The following is an 18,231-nucleotide window of genomic DNA, read 5'->3' as shown; positions in this document are numbered from 1 at the left end:
AATATACTCTAACACACCCCCTCAGTCGAAGCGGGAGGTTCACGAATGTTGAGACTGTTCCGGAAATCTTCAAAGAGGACTAAGGGAAGGCCCTTAGTGAATATATCAGCAATCTGATACCTGGAAGGAACATGTAAGACACGCACTTGGCCGCGAGCCACTTTTTCGCGAACAAAGTGTATGTCCATCCCAATGTGCTTAGTGTGCTGATACTGGACAGGGTTCCCAGAAAGATAAATCGCACTAACATTATCACAATAAATCATAGTAGCCGTGAGGATAGGACAATGAAGCTCAAGTAAGAGATTACGTAACCAACAAGATTCAGAAACCACATCAGCAACGCGCCGATACTCTGCCTCAGCACTGGATCGGGAGAGAGTAGGCTGGCGTTTAGCTGACCAGGACAATAAATTATCGCCAAGAAACACACAATAGCCAGATATAGACCGACGAGTATCCGGGCATCCACCCCAATCAGCATCTGTGTATGAAATGAGGGTGGATGTGGAGGATGGATAAAGATGTAAGCCATGATCCAAAGTACCCTGTAAATACCGAATAATCCGCTTAAGAGCAAGCATATGGGCCTCACAAGGATCATGCATGTAAAGACAGATCTGATGCACTGCATATGAGATGTCAGGCCTGGTGAATGTAAGATACTGGAGAGCACCAGCAAAACTACGATAGTGAGATGGATCTGCATAAGGAGCAGTAGAGGTAGCACCCAGCTTCGGTTTAGTACCAACCGGAGTAGAAGAGGGCTTGCAGGTAGACATACCAGCCCGGTTAATGATCTCAGAAGCATACTTGCGCTGGGAGAGAAAGAGGCCATCTGTATGACGAGTAACTGCAACACCCAAAAAATAACTCAAAGCACCCAAGTCCTTCATAGCAAATTCAGAACTGAGGCGTGAGATAATATACTGTAGTAAAACATATGAAGAAGCAGTCAAAATAATGTCATCCACATAAAGTAACAAATATGCAATATGACCATCATGTCGATAAATAAAACAAAGAATGATCAGAAGTGTTGTGAGAGAACCCAATAGTGGAGACATAATCAGCAAATCGTGTGTACCAAGCACGAGGGGTCTGTTTAAGGCCATAAAGAGACTTCTTCAAGAGGCAAACATGATCTGGATGAGCAGAGTCTCGGTAACCCATAGGTTGATGCATGTAGACAGTCTCACTGAGAGCACCATGTAAAAAAGCATTTTTAACATCCAACTGATTTATAGACCAGTGCTTAGAGAGTGCCAAATTGAGAACTGTGCGAATGCGGTTTGACCACTGGACTAAAAGTCTCACCACAATCAACTCCAACCTGCTGAGTTTTGCCATCACCTACAAGACGAGCCTTATGGCGCTCAAAAGAACCATCAGAATTATGTTTATGAGCAAAAATCCACATAGAACGAATCACATTAACTCCCGGGAGACGGGGTACTAACTCCCATGTCTTATTTTCCATAAGAGCATCATACTCAGCATCCATAGCCAGTTTCCAATTATGGTCACGCAAGGCCTCCACAGGGTTAAGGGGTAAAGGGGATTTTGTGGTGGATGTGTGAAGATTAAGAATTGATTTGGGCTTAAATATCCCACATTGGCTACGTGTAACTGGGCCTGGACGGGTGGGAGGAGGGGTAGGAGAAGTGGGGGGGACACACAGACTGACTGGGGATCTCGGAAATGGGAGAGGGCTGCTGGCCCAATATGGGAGACGGAATATTGGGCTGTGGGGAAGCTGGCCCAGCAGACCGAGAGCTGGCATAAGAGGGGAGACGCGACAAGTCTGGCGCTGGGCCAGGTGAAGGACCGGGCCTGCTAACCGGTTCAGTCAGGGAGGAGGGAGTGACATTGGGCTGCACAGATGGGCCCTGTTGAGTAATATGATGGGTGAGATAAGGGGATGGACCATCTGTAATACCCCAAGTTTTATTTTCAATTAATTAATAACTAATCTTAATGATTAAACTAATAGTGAACTAATTTTAGTAAATAAAAATTTCTAAGATATGTTGTTTAATAATTTTAGGATAACAAAGTTCATAAATTAAAATCCTAAGTCTTAGCATCAATCTTGTAAATGATGTAAGACTTAAGGTTAGCAAAAATTCTAATGGACCCAATGCCCAATGACCAAATCCTTTGAAGCCCAAACAAAACAAAAAGGCCTAGTATTATTCTCTCCCAAAATCAGAAAATAAAACAAAAATTAAAAGAAAAGCAATAACTCCATCTCCTTCCTCCTCTATACGTGGAAGGACAAGAATGGAGATTTCTAAACAAAAGTCAAAAACCATCTCAGTAAACTTAATTGAGTTTTCACTTTCTCAACCACCCTTAATCCACTGGTTTTCTCAAAACCCCTGAATTTAGCCACTTGTTTTCTTGAATGGTTTTGGTAATTTAAAATTCTGAAATTCATCTACTGAGATGGAGATTTATCTATAAATAGGGAAGAATGAATTGTGTTTTTGACATCACAAAATCAACAACAATAATTCAGAAATTTACATCAACTAAAACAATTTGGAACAAAAGTTTTTCAAATCTTTCAACTCCTCTGTTCTTCTGTTTCGGCCACCACTTCGACCACCACGGTACCACCACCCATCATCAATCTGCCTTTCTGCCGCCGTCGAGCAGGCATAGCCGCCGCCGACCAACCGCCCCAGTCCCCTATCCCCTCTCGCGCACTCCGTCGTCGCCTTCGAACCCCTGCACGCCCATTCTCTCTCCTCCTTTCTCCGCCCATTATTCGCTGCTACTGTGGCTAGGACACGCGCGTACTGCACCGAAGATCGCCGCCGTGGGTCCGCGCTGCTCTTCGTCGACAACCGAGCCTCGCCGGATTTCTGCCGGAGCTCCATTCCTCCTGTTGCGACGCCGAGCCACGTTTCTCTCCTGCGTGTGTGTGTTTTCTTGGGGTGAGTTTACTGCTTCGTTTTTAAAAAAAAAAATGTGACTTTGTATACTAAATTCACTAAACCCTTGTTGTTAAATAATGTAAGAGTAGTGGAAGCTTATAACAAAGTTAAGTCATTAATAAATTATACTTATCTATGTTTAGCAAACACTAGTTATAGTCAGTGGCGTATCCAGGATTCCAACTCTATGGGTTCGAAGCCGGTAAAAAAAAATACATTCATTCAATCGGATATTTTTGTGACTTGTTTCCCGCATGATCCTATGGGTTCTTGTATTGGGTTTAGAGGTTCTCTTGAACTAGGAGAAGAACAAACGGATGATTTTTGAGACTTATTTCCCGCACGATCTTTCCAAAAAAATTCTAAACCGTTCATAGTCACAATACAGTCTACACAATAACACAAGCAAGAAATTTCAACTCCATGAGTCTAGACACTACAAAGTTCAATCACATTAATCATTCATTCATCCACAATCCACAATCCACAATCCACATTCATTCATTGAAAATTTATTCAACATTCACAAATCACAATCCAAACTCCAAAGTCCACAATCCACATTCATTCATTCAACATTTAAATCTAAAATTCATAAAGCAACAAATTCATTCTATGAGTAAAAGACTAAACACTAAAATCTGAAATAGACAAATACATATTTCAAATTTTTAATCATCTAATGTGTAAAAGACTAAAATCTGAAATAGTAAAAATTCATATTTAAAATTTTTAATCATCTAATGTGTAAAAGACTAAAATATGAAATAGTAAAATTCATATTTAAAATTGAAGAATTGGGTTTGGGCTTTACCTTTCAGCTTTCAAACGGCCGAAAAAGTTGTTGCCGCCTGCCTGCTAGTTCGCGGTCGGCCGCCACGGTGGGGAAGAAGGTCTCACGCCGTCACGGTGGCCTATGGCCGTCGCAGCGTCGCTAGCTTTGGCTCGTTGCTAGGGAGTTAGTAGTTAGGGTTTTGGTTTGGGAGAAAACCGAAAAAGGTTGGCTAGGTTGTGGGGAAAAGAAATGAGAAGGTTAAAAAAAAAAAGGTTTCTGAAGTTTCGAACCCTAGACCTTCTTGTCCCGCGACCCGCGCACATGTGTTATGTATAGAGATACAAAACCACTGGGACACATGCTTGTTTAATGTTTTATTCTACATACATATAGTATATATCTGATATTTAAAATATTTTTAATTTTTTTAAAAAAAAACCAGACAATTTTTTTCCAAAAATCACTGGGTTCACCTGAACCCAGTGAACCCATAGTAAATCCGCCCCTGGCTATAGTTAGTTTATGATAAAACATATGCTGTCAAACCCCAAAATATTTAAGTTACAACATGTCTAGTATATATATTCTTAATTTAGTTTAAAAGTTATAACACTTATAATTTTAATAACTAACTCACTTGTATGAGTACAACTCTTAAATTCTAAGCTTTTATAACATGATAATATGACTAAATTATGGATAATGCTTTTAATTTAATTTCTAAGTAATATCTATCGATTATCATGAGATAAGTATAAAGGTTGTGGATAAACTATTATAACATCAACATATTATGTAATCGTAAAATAAGTTAGACTTTATAACTTATATAAACAATAGTATAAACTAGAATCATACTTAAAGAACACTTATATTAATGTTCTATTAATTTGTAACTTATAAAAATACTCGTTTTGAAACTTAAAAAGAACTCGTTCCTCGGAACTCAGTAAGGACGATATCCACGACATAAGAAGAGGATTATTATTATTACTCTACAATCAAGGTAACACCTACTGCTAGTACCCGCAATTCCCTTTAAATGTTTTTATGAACATGTGAACAATGTGATTTAGTGAAAGTTTATCAAAATGTTTATTCTTGAGTTGCGGGATGATTACTCTGATTTATTTGTAAGTACATTTTATGAGTTTTATGAACTGGATGGATTATCATGAGCTATGGTTTATGAAAAGATGATATGAAATGATTTTTGCTACCTAAATCATTAAGGTAGAGCTGAGATGAATGATTGATGATTATCACCTATGAATAATAAAAATTACGGAACATGATAACTTAATGTGAAAGAACTGGTTTGCTGAGCTGATTGGCGGTCGTATACGTACCGAGCTGTTTACTGGGGCACTGACCCGATACTGTTATTAGGGCACTGGCCCGTTACTGGTGTAGGGTAATGCCCGGGACACAGGTCCTTGCACAGTGGTGCATACACATGGCTGGGAGACATCCCAGAGCTGACTGATTTTGCAGCAACCAGAGCAAAAATGTATAAAAGAATCAATGGATTATGAAGGTGAAGTTGAATAAATGTTATTTTGACAAATGTTTGAATTATTCTTTCTCCCTGTTTGCGAATAAAATGAGTTGAAATGAATTTACGTTGCTGGGGTAGTTTGTTACTGAGCCTCGGCTTATAACGTTTTGCTTTTATGTTATAGGTATGGTCAGACAGTTGAAAGATCGTTGGTAAAACGGATTTTTGCTAATGAGTGTTAAAGAATCTAGTATGGCACTAATAGTAAGGGTTCGTAAGCTCAAGCTAGAAGCACTGCAAGAGAGAGAGTTCAGGATGGATCTCGTGTATCGATGCTGTTGTCTGTATTTTATATCTTATGGGCTAAGAAGATTATATTATTATTATGGCTAATATTGGTGAGTTTTAAGAATTATATTCTCTAAGACTATTTAAGCCAATTATTATATTTGTGGGCCCATAACTCACAGGTTTAATTTTTTTAGTTTACGCTACCAATTATAAGTGTATGTGTTTAAATGAGGTTATTAATTTTTCGGGCGTGACAGAATGGTATCAAAGCCGAAACTCGGCCGGAAGAGCGTAGCATCGCCCGGGTATGAACACTTTTGGGGAATTAGACGCTGAGAAATTTGGGGTGTGATATATGACTATTTGGGTCACTTGAGTTTAAAAATTAGAAGTTTGACCTTTTGAGGAAATATTTGGAGATTGAAACGAGCTTAATTTTTGGGGCACTAGTCCAAGATATGAAACATTGAATGGAGATTATATGGTCCTTGCCTAGATATGAAAAATTAGATGTTGAGTGATTCGTGGATTAATAACTAAAGGCATTAGGGACTTATGAATTATGAATAATATTTTGAGGCATGAGTGACTATATTTGGAGATCAAGTTAAAGAATATGTAATTTGGTGGTTACAATACTTCTGGGTGATAAAAAGGCGTCAGTCGTCTAAAAGAATTCGATTAAGGATTCTTTCAAGGTCAGTGTTATGGCATATTATGGGCATTAATTCTTGGAGTAATATGATATGATATGATAATTTGGGTTGAATTACATGCACACGGTGATGTTGGGATTCGAAAAATATAGTGGAAATTAGGATTTCTACTTGAGAAGTTAGGAATTTCAACCTGACATGAGATTTGAACTTTAAAAAGGTCGAAGTACGTCATTTTGTGATACAAACCTATATTCGATGTTATAGATTGAAGAACGAAATTATGACTAGTGAAAGAAGCATTAACTCAAGAAGTTAGATTAAGGAATAGAAATGTGCTACTTGAAAATGTGATAGCCACATGGGTACAATTCGGGAGTAATCATTTAGAAGCCATGGGAAAAAGTAATTTGGGGAATTAAGTGCTAGAAACCTTAAATATTTTACTAAGACATGGATTTTTTGTGTTTCAAAGTTCTATTCCGTGACAATGTTGATGTGATTATTGAGCTAATGTAATGGATATATAAAAGAAAATATTGTGATGAACAAAACCATTTGGGATTGATAGAGTATTAGGGAATTAGGAACTTGAACGCTTGATAATTAAGGACTTGGTTAGAAATATGTTACATTGTGGAAAAATAAGTGATTAACTTTGGGGTTATGATGATAATATTGGCTGATATTAGGGACATGCAAGTAAGAAATGGAAATTTGGAAGTATTAGTGAATAATTGGCTAGATGATATTGTTTTATAGAGTCATAGACAATGTTTGATACTTAATACTTCCCACAAACTTAAGGCTAATGGTATTATCCCTATAGTAATCTTAGGAGTGACTTTATTATACGGAGGTTTTCGAAATAATTTTGGGGTTTCATAACTTTAGAAATAAAGTGGTTTAAGATTTTTCTTTGAGGGATTAGAAGATAAACGCAGATTACTTCTGCAAATAAAGTTTGAGTTCAAATTTTGGATTACATCATGATGCTGGATGGATTATTGTTAAGCATTTAGATTAGAACTAACTATGTTTCAAATTGATGGGTGAAGCATGAAAGTCGTACTTTAAGGATAAGTATGGTATAAGGATGTTTTACTTGAAGAAGTTATAAACAAGCATTATTGGGATAAACCTATTTTGAGGATATCAGACAAGATGTTAGTGTTTGAATAGTAGATCATCAATCATGATGTTACAAATTACCTCATCATTATGGTTATTGAGATTATCTTGGAATGTGTGATAGAAAGTGCTTAAATTACCATGATAAGAAAGTAAGTACAAAATGTCGTTGACAAGTGGGTTTGTGATTACGTAATTAGATTATTGCACAATTAAGAATAAGATACTAGATAAAGAAGTGATTCAGGAATACATTATGATGGCATCAATTTGAGGAAGCAACTCAATGGAGAATATATAGGAAATCGAGATTGAGAGGTTTTGAGTGAGATTATTATTGAAGGGATAAGGATAAATTTTGACTAATAATGTGTTATGAAATGATGTATATAGACAAGAAACGGTTAAGATTGGTGATTGAGAGAAAAAGAAAACAAGCTACTACAGGAAAATTTTGAGTTAAAGTTTATGTTGGGTTGGTGGATGAAATATGAAATGGTGTATTATAAAGACATAATTTTGTGGTATATTATTAATTTGGATTATGTGATTAATGAGGTCTGGAGACTCAATCGAGGGAGAAAATAATTATACCACATTGAAAAAGACGGTGTAAAATTCAATCTCCTCCTTATATAGTGTATGAGCTCACTCCGGATTTAATACAAATTTTTGAAATATAGAGGTCAAAGGAAATATAACTATGTCTTTCGCAGAGGGCAATTTCTTTGGCAGCTTCATGTTAAGATCTTCCTAAAACATAACTTGTGGAAGAGAGTATATGTTAGTAGATGACTTTTCCGAAATACCAATGAAAATAATATGTCAAATAAACGACTTGGTTATGTAATGATGTGTGTATTTCTGGAAATAGTACAAGATATGTAGGTTAAGTTTGAGCAAAGGGCTCCGTCGTTGGCAGTGAGATTTTGATGACTGAAATTGTGATATGATATACTCAAAGAATGTGGAGCTCATTAAAAATTGGTGACTAGTGTAGGAAAAGAGATTATAACTAATAACAAGTTTAGTAATAAATGGAAATTTGGGCTAAGGTTTTCTAAGTAGAATTGGTGGACCGCTGTATGATACTAGAGGTTGTGCAAATAAAGTTTTGGGAATTCAATGTGCATTGTGACATTATTTTGGGGTTATGTAATTATTGAGATGTGGAGACTTCATTGACGAAGAAGTTAATAATAACACAGTGGAAAAGTTGGTACAAGAACTTAAGCTTTATCTTATATGATGCATCATTGATAGATGTTTTGTAATACGATGGTCAGAAGGAAGTTTTACCATATCATTTGTGGGAAACGGTCTATTTATCAGCTCATCAATAGTAAGGTGTTCCTAAATAGCCAAATAAAATGAAACTTATGAGTAAGAGATCTGTCAATGTTGAGTTGACTTTTCATACGCGAAACAGTTGGAAGAACAACATAAGTCGTATGTATTACAAAAGGCATGATGATTTGGTTTAAGTTCGTAATGCTTACCATGGGGTTCTATAATCTCGTGTGCAAACCTGAAAATGATATGAACTGAGTGGATTGAGTTTCGCAAAAGTTCCTGTTATATAAGATATTTTTTAAGGTAATACCAGCGTATTAACATATGTATTGTTAATTAGCCTCAAGATAAAAGTTAAAGGTATATTGTGATGTTATTAGCATAACCTATGATAGTATGAATGAATTAGAAGGATCTAGATATCACATAAGTATTTCATGTGTCGATGTTGCGAAAATAAGTCCTAGATGCGAGCCATATAATCAGACATGAACCTTTGCAACTATGAAACGACTTGACCTATGAGGAGAAACCAATTGAAATACTTGATCGTAAGGAAAAACAACTGCGAAGTAGGGTGATCCAAATGGTGAAAGTTCTATAGGCTAACCACTTGACCTCTGAGGCTATGTGGGAAGTAGAGGAACAAATGAGAACGAAATACCCCCACCTTTTCTCTTAGGGTGATATGATCTTTTTGTAATGAATGCTCTAATTGAAATTATATGAATCTGCATGATCTGATGAAAGTTGATAATGATATGACATTGCTTATTACGCAATATCATTGGAATGATTTTTATGAATGTTTATTATCAATGATTTAGGTTCTAACTGAGAGGACGAAACTTTTTCTAAGAGGGGAAGGATGTAATACCCCAAGTTTTATTTTTAATTAATTAATAACTAATCTTAACGATTAAACTAATAGTGAACTAATTTTAGTAAATAAAAATTTCTAAGATATATATTGTTTAATAATTTTAGGATAACAAAGTTCATAAATTAAAATCCTAAGTCTTAGCATCAATCTTGTAAATGATGTAAGACTTAAGGTTAGCAAAAATTCTGATGGACCCAATGCCCAATGACCAAATCCTTTGAAGCCCAAACAAAACAAAAAGGCCTAGTATTATTCTCTCCCAAAATCAGAAAATAAAACAAAAATTAAAATAAAAGCAATAACTCCATCTTCTTCCTCCTCCATATGTGGAAGGACAAGAATGGAGATTTCTAAACAAAGTGAAAAACCATCTCAGTAAACTAAATTGAGTTTTCACTCTCTCAACCACCCTTAATCCACTGGTTTTCTCAAAACTCCTGAATTTAGCCACTTGTTTTCTTGAATGGTTTTGGTAATTTAAAATTCTGAAATTCATCTACTGAGATGGAGATTTCTCTATAAATAGGGAAGAATGAATTGGGTTTTTGACATCACAAAATCAACAACAATAATTTAGAAATTTACATCAACTAAAAGAATTTGGAACAAAAGTTTTTCAAATCTTTCAACTCCTCTGTTCTTCTGTTTCGGCCACCACTTCAACCACCACGGTACCACCACCCTTCATCAATCTGCCCTTCTACCGCCGTCGAGCAGGCATAACCGCCCCCGACCAACCGCCCAGTCCCCTCTCCCCTCTCGCGCACTCCGTCGTCGCCTTCGAACCCCTGCACGCCCATTCTCTCTCCTCCTTTCTCCGCCCATTATTCGCTGCTACTGTGGCTAGGACACGGGCGCAATACTGCACTGAAGATCGCCGCCGTGGGTCCGTGCTGCTCGTCATCGACAACCAAGCCTCGCCGGATTTCTGTCGGAGCTCCATTCCTCCTGCTGCGATGCCGAGCCGCGTTTCTCTCCTGCGTGTGTGTGTGTTTTCTTGGGGTGAGTTTACTGCTTTGTTTTTTTTAAAAAAAATGTGACTTTGTATACTAAATTCACTAACCCTTGTTGTTAAATAATGTAAGAGTAGTGGAAGCTTATAACAAAGTTAAGTCATTAATAAATTATAGTTATCTATGTTTAGCAAACACTAGCTATAGTTAGTTTATGATAAAACATATGCTGTCAAACCCCAAAATATTTAAGTTACAACATGTCTAGTATATATATTCTTAATTTAGTTTAAAAGCCATAACACTTATAATTTTAATAACTAACTCACTTGTATGAGTACAACTCTTAAATTCTAAGCTTTTATAACATGATAATATGACTAAATTATGGATAATGCTTTTAATTTGATTTCTAAGTAATCATAAAAGAAAATAATAATAATAGTAGTTACTAACTCCTTAGTAACCAAAAGCTCTGGTGGCGTAGGATAAGGTGCTTTGGCTATCGTGCGCCCTAAGCTTTATGGGCCGGAAAAAGAAGACTGCGACGTCGGGGCATGGCTCTTCGGCACCGGAAGCGTCAGCTAGTAATTATTCAAGCCCTATTGGTGGAGCTATCTCAAGTGAGAAGGCACAAATGAATGGAACAGTAACTGAAGTGAGTTTGGAGGATTCTAGGGACCCGATTGTAGACCCGGTTAGTAAATCATTGCATGCTCAGCTTGTGGTTGATGCAAGTCAAAAATGGAAGGGATTCACCGGACAAAGTCGTATGGGTGAGAAAGGTATGGGGTTAAGCTTTATTGCTCCTGTTGTTGTTGATGGTAAACCCACTGCTAAATTAGATAAAAAAGGGATTGGTATGTTAAGTGAACAATGGGCGAATGCTTTAATCATGTATGTTGTTGGCCAAAATCCCACTATTAATGCTATGAATGCTTATCTGAAATCTCAATGGAGTTTGAGAGTTGAACCAACAGTGTATAAACATGAAGCAGGGTATTTTATAGCTAAGTTTGGTTGTCAGGAGGATAGAGACTCTATCATTTATGCTGGGCCACACTTGTTTTATGGCAAACCTTTGATAGTTAAACAGTGGACTGCGAGTTTTGATTTTCACAAAGAAGTGTTGAAGGTGATTCCAATATGGGTTAGGTTGCCTAACTTACCTATTAACTGCCGGAGTGATGATTCATTAAGTAGAATAGGGAGTTTGCTGGGGGTTCCTATATATGCAGATGAATGTACTACTAAGATATTTAGAGTATCTTTTACCCGGATTCTAGTAGAAATGGATGTTACGAAGGAGATTCCTAAAGTTCTGACTATAGAAGACCCTAGTGGCAGGGTGTTTTCTCAACAAGTTATCTATGACTGGCTTCCTGCTTATTGCAACAAATGTCAGCTTATTGGTCACAACTGTGCTCATAGTTTGGCAAAAAAGCCTGTGAAGCAAGTGCTAAAGTGGATTCCTAAGAGTACAGCTCCTGCTGTTGATGTAAATCCTCCTGCTCCTAGTGTTGAGGTCACTGCTAATATTGGTGCTCCTCCTTTAGTAGTAGATCCCAGTTCTACTGGTGAACCTACTAAGGCAGTAGAGCTAAGTATTACAAAGACTACTCCAGTCAACACTCCTATTCAAGGAGGAGAAGAAGAGGAGCCTTGGAAAGTTGTTACTAGAAAGTCCAAAGGTAAGCAAGTCTCTTTTCAGTCAGCTAGAGTGTGTTCTTTTTCTCAAGAGCCAGGTAGACCTGGAGGTGCTAGGGGACCTAATCCCTATTTGTCTTGATGAAGATGGTTGCTTGGAATGTCAGAGGTCTAAATGACCCTGTTAAAACAAAAGAAACAAAGGTGTTTCTGCAGCAGCATGGTGTGGACTTTTGTGCTCTCTTTGAGACTAGAGTGAGGGATCATAAGCTTCAAATGTTCAGAAGAAGCTTGGTAATGCCTGGAGCTGGGAGGATAACTATGGGTTTTCTCCTAGGGGTAGGATTTGGATTGCCTGGAAGCCAGGTGTGATTTCAGTATCTGTTGTAAGGAAGACTGAACAATGTGTAAAGGTTCAGATTGCAAGCTTGGATCCGAATCATGGTTTCACTCTAATTGTAGTGTATGGATTACATACAATTACAGATAGAAGACAGTTATGGGTGGACTTGAGGGAGATGGTAGACAATGCTGATTTTCCCTATCTTATTATAGGTGATTTCAATGCAGTGTCTCAGGCTTCTGATAGAATTAATGGGAACCTTGTTAATGAGGCTGAAACTGTGGACTTTTCGGACTTTCTTATGGAGGTTGGAGTGCTGGAAGCTCCTTGTTCAGGAGCTTATTACTCTTGGAACAATAAAGGTGAAGGGGAAGCTAGGATTTCTAGCAGGATAGATAGAGCTCTTATTAATGAGGAGCTGCTACATAAATTCCCTGAAATCAAGGTGGAGTACCTTGCTGAAGGAATGTCTGATCACACTCCTCTGTTGGTCTCATTCTATGCTTTGCAGGAGGGAGGTGGAAGACTTTTTAGATTCAACAATATGTTGTTTGAGGATATCAATTTCCTAGACACAGTGAGAGAGGCTTGGGACTCTACTGGAGATAACCATAAACTGAAGAATGTGTGGAAGAAATTAAAAGCAGTAAAAGAGGCCTTGAAAAGTCTTCATAACACTCATTACTCTCAGGCTCATCTAAAAGTTGAGAATTTTAGAACTCAACTTGAGAATGTGCAAACAAGAATTGCTAGCAGTGGTAATGGGGAGCTTCATCAAGAGGAGAAGGAACTGGTGAATAAACTGAGGCATTGGTTAGCTATTGAAGATAGTATTTTGAGGCAAAAAGCCAGAATCAAATGGCTTACTATGGCTGATGCTAATACTAGATTCTTTTTTAATGCTGTTGAAGTAAGAAATGCCAGGAACAACATTAATATGTTACAAACTGCTGATGGAGGATTGGTGAATACTAGGGATAAGATTCGGGATGAACTTGTTGGGTTCTATACCAAGCTAATGGGCATTAGAGCTGAGTCTCTACCTAGTATTGATCTGCAAACAATTAGAACTCGTAGGCAGTTGAGCTATGAAGCTAGAACTGCTCTTAGCCAGCCAGTGACTCATGCTAAGATTGATCATGCTCTCTTCTCAATGGATGATAGTAAAGCACCTAGACTTGATGGATTTAATGCTTTGTTTTTTAAGAAGAGCTGGGAGATTATCAAGAATGATGTTTATTAGAGCATTGAAGAATTTTTTCATACTTCCTTTATTGACCACCCTATTAATATCACAGCTATCACCCTGGTGCCTAAAATAGCTAATGCTATTCAAGCTAAAGACTTCAGACCTATTGCTTGTTGCTTAGTGCTATCTAAGATCATAGCTAAAATCCTTACACTCAGATTGCACTCAGTTATCAATGAAGTGGTGAATCCTTCACAAGCTGGGTTTATTCCAGGAAGAGCTATAAATGATAATATCTTGTTAGCTACTGAGCTAATCAAAGGATATAATAGAAGGCATGTCTCACCTAGATGTGTTATCAAAGTGGACATAAAAAAAGCTTATGACTCTGTGGAGTGGCATTTTCTAGAGCAAGTGTTGATGGAGCTCAACTTTCCTAGTGATTTTGTGAGTTGGATTATGGGGTGTGTGAAAGGTGTCTCTTACTCTATACTTCTTAATGGGATCCCTGCTCCTCCTTTTCAAGCCAAGAAGGGGCTTAGGCAAGGGGACCCTCTCTCCCCTTTCCTTTTTGCAATTTGTATAGAGTATCTCAGTAGATGTCTTGATGAACTGAAAGACAATCCAGATTTTAATTTTCACCCTAAGTGTGAAAGACTATCTCTTACACTTCTCATGTTTGCTGATGACTTATTGCTTTTCTCAAGAGCTGATGTTAGCTCAGTCACCAAGATTATGGCAGCATTCAGCAAATTCTCTCAAGCCTCAGGTTTGGAGGCTAGCTTGGAAAAAAGTAATATCTGTCTTGCTGGGGTTAATAATCAAGAGGCTGCTCTTCTAGCTGAAGCTGTTCAACTACCTATGGGAGACCTTCCTTTCAGATATTTGGGGGTGCCTCTATCTTCAAAAAAGTTAAATTTCTCCCAGTGCAAAATTTTGATTGATAAGATTACAGAGAGAGCTCAAGGGTGGGTTGCTAAAAACTCTATCCTATGCTGGTAGGTTGCAGTTAGTGAGGAGTGTGTTGAGCTCAATGCAACACTATTAGGCCCAGATTTTCCCACTTTCTAAGAAGATTATCAAGGCTGTAGAAGCAGTGTGCAGGAAGTTCTTATGGACAGGTAAAACCTTGGATTCTAAGAAAGCTCCAATTGCTTGGAATCAATTTTACAATTCTAAGTCAGCAGGGGGATGGAATCTTGTTAATATGGAGATCTGGAATAAAGCTGCTATCTTAAAGCTATTATGGGCTATTTCTTTTAAAACAGATAAGCTTTGGGTTCAATGGATTAATGCCTATTATATGAGAAGGATGGATGTGTATTTTATAGCTCCTAAGAGCAACATGTCATGGCAGCTGAAAAAGATCATTGAGTCAAGAGAGCTCCTACAAACTGTGGGAGGGTGGAATGCAGTTATGCATAATGGGAAGTATTGCATTAAAAAGGCCTATAAGTTGCTGTTAGGTACTTTTGAGAAAGTACAATGGAGAAGATTGGTGTGTAACAACACTGCTAGCCCAAAGAGCAAGTTTTTGCTTTGGATGGTGTTACAAAATAGAGTAGCTACTGCAGACAGGTTGTGCAAATGGGGGATCCCTTGCTCAGTTACTTGTACAATGTGTAATGCTGCTGCTGAATCTGTGCCACATTTATTCTTCCAATGTAGCTATTCTATGGCAGCCTGGAAGGAAATTCATGCTAAACTCAGATGGCAATATCAATCTATTCCATTCCATGAAGAGATCCAAAAAGCTACAAGGAGAGCTCATAGTAGCAGCAGGCAGAGCAAATTATATACAAAGCTACTAACAGAGACAATCTATGGTATTTGGCTTCAAAGGAATAACAAGATCTTCAATAATAATCTTGTTCCTCCTTCTGTCCTAGTTAAAGAAATTATGTTTAGAACTGCTTGTAATTGTTCTAAGGAAGATAGAATGTTGCTTTTGTATTAGCTTGTTGGAGTAAGTCTCCTTGTGTAGCCTATTGGCAAGTGTAGCCTAGGCTTGGATTATTCTTGTAACTCTTTTTTTTGGTTATCAATAACATCTTTGAATTGCCAAAAAATAAATAAATTGATTTCTAAGTAATATCTATCGATTATCATGAGATAAGTATAAAGGTTGTGGATAAACTATTATAACATCAACATATTATGTAATCGTAAAATAAGTTAGACTTTATAACTTATATAAACTATAGTATAAACTATAATCATACTTAAAGAACACTTATATTAATGTTCTATTAATTTGTAACTTATAAAAAATACTCGTTTTGAAACTTAAAAAGAACTCATTCCTCGGAGGTCAGTAAGGACGATATCCACGACATAAGAAGAGGATTATTATTATTACTCTGCAATCAAGGTAACACCTACTGCTAGTACCCGCAATTCCCTTTAAATTTTTTTATGAACATGAGAACAATGTGATTTAGTGAAAGTTTATCAAAATGTTTATTCTTGAGTTGCGGGATGATTACTACGATTTATTTGTAAGTACATTTTATGAGTTTTATGAACTGGATGGATTATCATGAGCTATGGTTTATGAAAAGATGATATGAAATGATTTTTGCTACCTAAATCATTAAGGTAGAGCTGAGATGAATGATTGATGATTATCACCTATAAATAATAAAAATTACAGAACATGATAATGTAAAGTGAAAGAACTGGTTTGCTGAGCTGATTGGCGGTCGTATACGTACCGAGCTGTTTACTGGGACACTGGCCCATTGCTGTTATTAGGGCACTGGCCCGTTACCGGTGTAGGGTAATGCCCGGGACACAGGTCCTTGCACAGTGGTGCATACACATGGCTGGGAGACGTCCCAGAGCTGACTGATTTTGCAGCAACCAGAGCAAAAATGTATAAAAGGATCAATGGATTATAAAGGTGAAGTTGAATAAATGTTATTTTGACAAATGTTTGAATTATTCTTTCACCCTGTTTGCAAATAAAATGAGTTGAAATAAATTTGCGTTGCTGGGGTAGTTTGTTATTGAGTCTCGCCTCATAACGTTTTGCTTTTATGTTTTAGGTATGGTCAGACAGTTGAAAGATCGTTGGTAAAACGGATTTTTACTAATGACTGTTAAAGAATCTAGTATGGCACTAATAGTAAGGGTTCGTAAGCTCAAGCTAGAAGCACTGCAAGAGAGAGAATTCAGGATGGATCTCGTGTATCGATGCTGTTGTCTGTATTTTATATCTTATGGGCTAGGAAGATTATATTATTATTATGGCTAATATTGGTGAGTTTTAAGAATTATATTCTCTAAGACTATTTAAGCCAATTATTATATTTGTGGGCCCATAACCCACAGGTTTAATTTTTTTTAGTTTACGCTACCAATTATAAGTATATGTGTTTAAATGCGGTTATTAATTTTTGGGGCGTGACACCATCATTACCCAAAAATGAATAGCTAGAAGAAGTAGGGGAGTGGTGTTTAGCAAACGGAAACTGTGTCTCATCAAATATCACATGGCGGCTTAGAATAAGTTTATTAGACGAGAGATCATAACACTTATAACCCCGATGATTAGGAGGATAGCCCAAGAACACACAAGGAGTTGAACGAGGTTGAAGTTTATGAATACTGGTGGAGGGATATAAAGGATAACATAAGCACCCAAACACCCGGAGATGAGAATATTGAGGATCTCGCTGATATAAGATTTTGAGTGGAGACTGGTAAGCAAGAAGTTTGCTAGGAAGTATGTTGAGGAGATAAGTAGCCATGGACAAAGCATGATGCCAAAAAGAAGGGGGAAGAGAAGCATGAGCCATGAGGGTGCGGATAATATTGTTAATGGTACGTATTTTTCGTTCAAATTTACCGTTTTGAGAAGATGTGTAAGGACAAGAAATACGAGCATGAATACCATTAAGTTTACAAAAATCCCAAAAAGGCCTATTGTCAAACTCTTTCCCATTATCACATTGAAATTTTTTGATAGGACGTTCAAAATGAGTGTTAATGAAAGCTCGAAATGAACGAAACGTGGAATAGACATCAGATTTTTTTGCAAGAGGAAATGTCCATAAGTAATTAGAATAATCATCCAACAACAAAACAACATATAATAACGATGTCCCGAAGAACTCAAAACAGGAGAAGTCCACAAATCACTATGAACAATGTCAAATCGTAACACAGTAGTAGAAGATGATGCAACAAAAGGTAATTTGACATGTTTCCCAAGTGGACAAGAATTACAAATAGTAGAAGTACGAGAATCGCTACATTGAATGAGTTTATTCTGATGCATAGAACTAAGAATAGAGTGCCCCAGATGACCGAGACGAGCATGCCATAAAGGAGAGGCTAAGTTCGCAAAGGCAGCTGGTTGAGCAGGTGAAAATGGAATGGTAGTGGTGAGAGGATAGAGATCTCCCTTACTATTGCATCTCATGAGACACAGCCCCGTCTGAAAGTCCTTCACAGAAAACCCAAAGGGATCAAATTCAACAGTAACAGAGTTATCAGTGGTAAATTTTCGAACAGACACTAAGTTTTTGATCAAATTGGGAGCATGAAGCACATGTTTCAAAGTGAAATGGGGGTTCGGGGAAGGCAACGTAGCATGACCATAACCACAAACAGGAATAGAATTATC

General features: G+C 37.3%; 1 protein-coding gene and 1 long non-coding RNA gene across 2 annotated transcripts in view; one reads left to right on the top strand and one right to left on the bottom strand.

Annotated features, from left to right (window-relative positions):
- LOC104893122 (uncharacterized) overlaps positions 1 to 18,231 on the bottom strand; it is a 35,028-nt gene that overhangs the window by 12,997 nt on the left and 3,800 nt on the right. The window lies entirely within an intron of this gene.
- On the top strand, positions 2,032 to 5,655 carry LOC130591581 (uncharacterized). Its single transcript, XR_008969406.1, has 2 exons — positions 2,032 to 2,942; positions 5,400 to 5,655. It is a non-coding gene; the product is annotated as an uncharacterized LOC130591581 (long non-coding RNA).

Source organism: Beta vulgaris, chromosome 5 (assembly GCF_026745355.1).
Source record: "Beta vulgaris subsp. vulgaris cultivar EL10 chromosome 5, EL10.2, whole genome shotgun sequence".
In the NCBI taxonomy this organism is placed as follows: Eukaryota; Viridiplantae; Streptophyta; class Magnoliopsida; order Caryophyllales; family Amaranthaceae; genus Beta; species Beta vulgaris.
This window is presented reverse-complemented; position numbering and strand designations above follow the sequence as displayed.